The 7993-nt window shown below is 31.6% G+C and overlaps 1 pseudogene; it reads right to left on the minus strand.

Moving 5' to 3' along the window:
* Positions 1-5329: 5329 nt before the first annotated feature.
* Positions 5330-7111, minus strand: LOC102598008 (cell differentiation protein RCD1 homolog; annotated as a pseudogene).
* Between the last annotated feature and the right edge of the window lie 882 nt (positions 7112-7993).

The raw sequence follows: 7993 nt of genomic DNA on the forward strand, positions 1-7993 counted from the left end.
CTTTTATACATATGATATATGATTTGGCAACCACTCTAGTCCCAAATGAGCTAGCAGTATGAATTATTAGTATCAATGGACAACATGTTACTCATACAACATCTTTACTTTTACATCTTTCGGACTTAAGATGGATAAAGAACGGACAACTGAGTTTATACTTTTAAGGCACAGGGACAAGTATACCACAATCTCCTATCAATAATCCCACATGATGAAAATCCATGCTTCTTTCGAACTATATTTTCTTCTTTTTACCTTTCGTGATTTTATTCATCAAAATCTTTAAACATAGAATAAAATTTATCAATTTGTTTTCATTAAAATTTGAAAGAAAAAAAAAACGATTTAACTTATTTAATTGATCACTAGATTACACCTTTAAATGCTAAAATAATTGTCCTTCTTTATCAACATTTTAATGGATAACTATATAATATTATTGCATATGTTATTTCACATATATAATTTATGACTCGTGTAATTTAATAATCAACTATATAAACTACTAATATTACTATCTAAGAAATATTAATAAGCAAGCAACATACTTGCTTATTCACATTCATTTATCGTCCACTTCAATTGTCATTCAATACACAAAGGTAAGTTTTCCACATTTATTCTCTAACCGGCCCACTTCGCTTGCCAGTTTTACCGCCAATTTTAAGTTGTTAACACATAGTAATTAGTACAATTATTTGGGGGCCCCTTCAATGAGTACCTCCAATCGTAAATTCTTCAAATATCATTCTTGTGAATGCAATCTTTATTTGCTAATAAAAATTTAGTTGACTCTCAAAATTTTATTGTGCCTCATAAAATGGGACTGAAAAAGTAACATATATTATTTGAAAATGACCTAAAAATTGCTTAAAATCACAATAATTAACAACTTAAAATATTTTAAAAATAGATATGACAAAATTGGTTTAACTCTCGAACATAGAAAGTAACACATGTTATTTAAAAATTAAATAAAAAGTACTATATAATGTAATAATTAATAACTTAAAATATCTACAAGACAACAAAAAAGGCTAATTATTGTACTGTACTGCATGTGTCACATAATTAATTTTGGTTATACATTATAAAATAGCTGAAAAATTGAAATGATATAATTTTTTAAAAATAACCGACTAAACCATCGTATTGACAGCCCTAATGTAACTTCTACTCTATTTATTTTTACTTAAATTTAGAAAGATATGTTTCATTTCTACCCTCAATCTCATCGCTACATTTATTTGCTGTTTGAAATTGAAATTAAAAAGACAAATGACAAATAAGTTTCTATATTAGCTCACTTATAAGCAAAATATATTATAACAATATTTACTAATTTTTTAACAATACATAATATATAACAATAATATATATCCCTGTTGGGCCCGGGCAATGCCCAGACTTTCTTTACTAGTATCATTATACTTGAAGAATAATGAAAAGATTATAGGCAAACTACATAAATCCCACTAGTTTAGAACTTAATTACTAGGATTCAATATAGTTTTGATAATTACATCCTATACCATATTTTGTCCGTCCGGATACATGTATCATTACTCGCCAAATACATGTATCCGACGGTTTGAATTAAACAGATATATGTTTTAATAATTTTGAATTACATTTGTGTAACCGATTTCCTTAAATAAAGGAGTAAATTAGGCTTAATTAATACTCTAACTGATTTGCAGATTCATTAACATATCAACTCTAACAAATCTTCCTAATATAACGAAATTCTAAAACCACAATAATTCTCTAATAGAAAACTTTATCTTCTTGGCAATAGGTTTGAGAATCGTGGATTGCCATGGGAACAAGCTTGATGGCAATCCATGGAAGGTCGTTAAAGAAGAAGTTACTGATGAAAAGAAGTACTACAAGTTGACGAAGCTCATTTTCGTATAATTACTTGGCAATTCTATAGTTAGGCCACTCTCTTTTTTAGTTTGGTGACTTCTTTGGCCTTTACTAGATGAATTGTGGTCCGCAACTAGCACTGATCAAGAGTTGTAATAACTATTCATATTGTCTTCTTATCGAATTCTTATTAGAATCTAAGTGCTGCTAAATAATTCATTCATATCAAAAAAAATCTTAGCTTAATCTCAAATGCTAGAAGAAATATTCTTGAATCTCCGAGTTAGGCTCAGCGTCGTGGGATTTATTTTCGAATTTATGTGGTTGAAAGGAACCGATATGGAGAGAAAAGTCCGGTGGGCGAATTAGATCATGTTTGTATGAGATTTTCACTTTCCTCTTTCTTTTGTTTTTGTTTTAATTATCTTTCTTTGTTTTTGTTTCCGTTTGGTCCAGTTTGTTTTTGGATCTTTTTGTACTTATTTCGGATATATCAATAATTCGATTTTATTTTTTTCTCTGTAATACAAGTTTTGATTAATCTTAGATACAATTAATTTATGCATGGAACATTATTTTCACCCAATAATTTTGATAGATACATGATAGTAAGCAGCTATTTGATATTTGATATTTCAGATACACTATCTATCTTGTTAGATATGTTGTTCATTATCGTTTCTAAGTTTTATTTATAATAAGATACATTTTGTTTTTGTCAGATACACATTTATTTTTGTTGTTCATATACATGGGAAGGATAGTAACTCATATAATTGATGTGAACGTTTAGATACATTGTTAATTCTCTAAACTCGTTGATATGAATTTTAAGTTAGATACATTGTAATTTATCGAATTTTTGCTAAGAAAATATAATTTATGACAGTTTCAGATACACTATTTATCATATTAGATACATGTATAAAAACATCTCTAGAATACATATAACAACAATATGCTTAGATACATGAAATAATCAAATCAGATACACGTCACTGCCATGTACAGATACGTTGACTGAAACATATTGAATATATGAAATAAAAAAGTAAGATACATAAAATGAAATGTATGACCATATAGATGACATGATCATGATAACTAAAATAATACATGGGGGAGGGGGGACGATTTATGGAGGAGGTACAGGAGAGGAGGGTTGATGAGAGAGAAAGATATTTGGATCATTAATTTTGATTTTTAAATGTAAAATAATTAATCAATCCTAACTATAAGAGATTTGTGTATCTAATTATATCTTTTAAAATATATGGTATAAAATACTAAAAGTGGTAATATATGTAATTGTTTGAAAGTAGAGATAATATTAGTATATATGGTAGGAAAGTATGTCTTGTTAGGTAGTTTATGTCAAAAATAATGACAAATTGAAGCTACCATACTTTGCTTTCTCATTTTTCTGTGCGAAGATAATTTAACAATAATTGCATTCCAATTTAGTCTCATAAGATAAATTTGAGTAGAATAATGTGTAGGCGAATTTACTCTTATCTTATGAAGAAAGAGATAATTCCTACTAAATTTCGATTCAAATAAAATATTTTAAAATAAATATGAAAGAAATATAGTATATAAAAAATCATAATGTCAAGAATGGTCCAATTGAATAATTGAATATAATTATGCAAGATGTGATATTTGAAATAAAAAAAATCATATTTATTAGTAACTAACTTAAATTTTGAGCCATCATAACATCAAGGACTTCATTAAACAAGGGAGATGGACACACTAAATTCAATCATCTTTCTAGCATTTATTGCTATTAAAATTGAGAATCGATTCGGATTCATGTCGGATAATCGACTACAAAAGTAATATCTCTTGTCTGGAGTTAGATAGAGAAATATTAGTAGAGAAAGAGGGACATACATATGATATTCATTGACTTTGAAAGGCTTACACCAAAGTCTCAACATTAGCCCTCTGAAATACACGGAGGCTAGAGGTGTACATATCACATACTTACGGAGATAAATGACATGCATGATGGAGTCAAACCTCGATTAGAATGATGAGAGGAAACTCAAAGCACTTCATAATTGAGATAAGGTTGCACAAGGGATCAATTCTTAGCCCATTTTTGTTTGTCATGGTGATGGATGATTGACGTTGCAGATATAAGATAAGATCTCTTAATGTATGTTGTTTGCGGATGACATAATACTAATTGATGAGACATACATATGAATTAGTGCTAGGTTGGAGGTATGTAGAAAAGCACTGGAGTCTAAAAGATTCAGGTTGAGTAGGACCAAATCACTTGAAGTGCAAATTTAGTGATGCAATGAACGAAAAAGGCATGGATGTGACACTTAAACACACAACTTATTCCTAAGAAAGATATTTCAAGTATCTAATGTCTTGTAATTCAGGAAAGTGGAGATATTGACAATGATATCGCACATCGTATTGATGCAACATGGACAAAGTAAAAGCTTGCCTCCTGAATCTTATGTGTACCTAAGAACTAAGAAGTATGGAGGTTTGAATATTAAGAATTGCAAACTGTGAAACATAGTTGTTGTTGTGAAGCTCTTATGGCAATTGGAAAGTAAGAAAAATGTATTGTGGTAAATTGGATACTATATGAAGAACACTAAGCAAATATCACCTCAAGACTAGTTGATATTTGAAGAAGTTGACTATTCTGAAGATTGTGATGATCCAATGGTACCAAAAGGGAAGATATACTCTGACACCAAATGATGCACTCTCTAGTAGCTAAGGCAACCTGATGGCGCTATGTTGGTTAAGCACTTGGATGCTCTTTAGTTTTATAAACACATTGATTTGGTATGATAATATTCACGGCTATTACCAAAATAAATAAATAAATAATGAGGATTACATTAATATCTACCTCAGAAAAGTTCGTTGAAGGGACATAGATCTGAATGTGTTTCGGACAAAAGAAAATATTTTCCAATAAATATTCTTCAATTATTTAGTTGGTTGAAAAATATATTGTAAAAAAAAAAGCTTCTTAAAGATAAGGAAAATGTGTTCCTTAATCAAAGTAGAAAAAAAAAAGTTACATAAGTGACATTGCAAATGTATTATCACTTCCCAACAACCCCACCGCCCCCACTCAACCATCTAAACCCCTGCCACCCCCAAACCACCACTCCCCACCCCATCTCGCTCACATAGTGTTTTGGTAGAATACATATAAATGATCTTGAGATAATATTTTTTCCTTATTTACCAAACAATAGGAAATAAATAATAAACCCATTTATTTTCTAACAAAACATTTTCTTAAAAAAATTATTTCCATGGAAAAGATTTTCTTTCATTCCAAACACACAAAATGATAAGTATTCTTGCGTCCTTAACCAGAAGGCTCGAAAATCACATGAATCTGAATTTAGATAGGCCCCAATATGTGGATACCAGACAGTGAGCGAAAAACCAAAATAGACAGGCTTAATAAAGGTTCAATAATAGTCTTAATTTCCTAATAATAATCTTCATAACAATTCACATAATGCACTACATAAATAAATATGAGTGCAGAAATGCATTCCCAATTAAATACTCCATTAAATTCCACGTCCTATGAGTACAGAAATGCATCCTTAATTTAAGTCCCATTTGTATGAATTCAGTTCACAGCATACGATCAAATGCTCCAGCTAGTAGAGCAACCCGATTTCCATTAACGTTAAGGAGCAATTGTTGCAGCCACCTTCTCGTTATCGGATCCTCCTGATAACATAATGCAACAAAACCAGTCATGGTCAGAAAAAATAACAAGGGTCGTCTGATGCCGAGAAAAGAATAATTCATGATTCAGGAGGGAAAGGGGGAGCTACTTCTATAGCCAAATATTACATACACGAAGACAACTGCTGAAGGTGTCATCTCTAAGCATATTGGGAAGACAAATTTTCAGTGCCTTACAAGCCCTGCCATAAGCCATACACATGCATCGCCTTTAGCCTCTCACAGAAACAGAAAGATCAAAAAGGGCTGTGATATGTCACACATAAGCAAGCTGATCAAAGGAAAACCGGGATGGTGATAAACATAAAATTAACCTTGGCTCATCTGATAAACGAAGATATATAGCACCTGATTATGTGTTTCAGCAATCTTGATGAAGGTTGCTCAGCAAGTGCACCGACCATATTCCCTAAAACTTGAGCTACTTCAGAAAACCTATCTGATGTGTTTGTCAATGCCAAGCTTATTGCCATTGACAAATAGATACGAGAACTTTAAAAAATATCAAAGAGAGAAGAGAATCTTCTCCATTGAGGAACGACTTTCTGGTGTCAGGATGAGAGGCTACATGTAATGACCCGTAAAGTCATTTTTGGAAATTTTAAATATTCATTTAACTAGAGTGAATTAATTGATGGTTAATTATTAAATAACTAATTTTAGTTAATGCTTAATGGGTTAAGTTATAATTAGTTTAATACCACTTGACCTATATAGGAAAATAAATCATTTGGGTTGAGATTGTTGGGTCATAGTTTAGGAAAAGATAAAGAAAAGGCAAGAACTCACATGTGCGGCGAAAACGAAAGAAAGTTCGTGGAGTTGCGGCTTGGAAGCAAGGAGTATTGAGGTATATAATAAATACATATATGTGAAGCTAATTTTTCCTTTCGTGTACAAATATATGCATATATTATTTACATATATTTATGGACTAGAGGGTACTGGTTAAATTATTATGGTTGGCGGATGAAACAGTACTAGGATATAAGATATGTTTTTCTGTTGGTTAATATTTTGAATTCATTAAGAGTTAGATGGGAAATTGAGGTGGATTACTGTATGTTTGTTAAAAAGGGTTTGTGAGTTTGTTTTGGAAATTAATGGTAACTGGTGGGTGCTAAATTAATAAGAATGATGAGCCAATCATTGGTTGGAATAAAGGGTGTCAAAGGAAAAAAATTCAAGTTCCGTTACTGTTCCTAAGGCATTCGGTTTAAGTTATATATTTTTTGGTTATTATATTATGATTCAAGTTTTGATAGGTTGGTATGTGTAATTAAATATTAGATGTATGGTATTAGGTGAATACCATTCGAATTATGATATTCGATAAAATTGGAACTTAACCCTAGACTTGAAACTTAGAAAATTATGATAGTTGAAATGTTAATTGGCATCAAGATTTACGAACTTGATTATAAATTCTAGTGAATTTTTAGGTCAAGGCTAACACATAATAATGTGGGTGTTGTTAGTTTCGAAATCTTATTGTGAATATATATTTGAATAGATTGCATTTATTTGGAAGCTCAACGAAAAGGGAAGGCTCAAGTCCCGGAGTGATTGTTCAATTATTTGAGGCAAGTGGATTTCTAAAACCCTTGTTAAGAGTATGAAATTTGTGTATTTCCTTGTAATATGTGTTTGGGGGTAATGAGACTTGGTGATGGTGTTGACTTGTCCACATTGATTAATTTTAATGATGAAAAAGGGATAATAAAAGGCAATGTGATCAACTGTTTGTGTGATGTGTTGAGAATGGTTTGAAAGGCTTGTTGAATGATTGTTGATGTTGTATCATGATTGTGTTGTTGTGAATTGTGCAGTGTTATGAAAATGGTCATCTCCTCATTATTTGTGTGAACATGTCATTTGCATTGTTCTGTGACATGGTTGTGGCAAGTGTTATGTGCATTGAGAAAGAATAAGAAATTAAAGAGGATATACCATTTCGAGGGACGTATCGCACGCCGCGATGGATACTATATTTCGAGGGACGTATCGCGCGTCGCGATGGTTACTATTATCGAGGGTCGTATCGCTCGCCGCGATGGATGCATGGACACATATGTCTCCCATGGGTCCCGGACTGAGAGACAACGGTGTGTATCACTAGGTCAGACATGCATCACTATACTTGACATTGCATTTCATTGCATTGCACTTCTTTATTATTGGTGAACTTGATCTTGTAAGTGCCTTTCTGTGGATACAGGTTGTGGTTGTGGAGGTTGTAATTGATGAATATTGAGCTTGTTGTTGAGAATATGTGATTGTTAGAACGTTGTTGTTGAGATATGTGCTTGTGAATTGTGAACTGTTAGGTTGGGCAGGTTTTATGCAGTTTGTAGTTGTGGAGGTTTGG

This window comes from Solanum tuberosum, unplaced genomic scaffold (assembly GCF_000226075.1).
Source record: "Solanum tuberosum cultivar DM 1-3 516 R44 unplaced genomic scaffold, SolTub_3.0 scf00327, whole genome shotgun sequence".
Classification (NCBI taxonomy): Eukaryota; Viridiplantae; Streptophyta; class Magnoliopsida; order Solanales; family Solanaceae; genus Solanum; species Solanum tuberosum.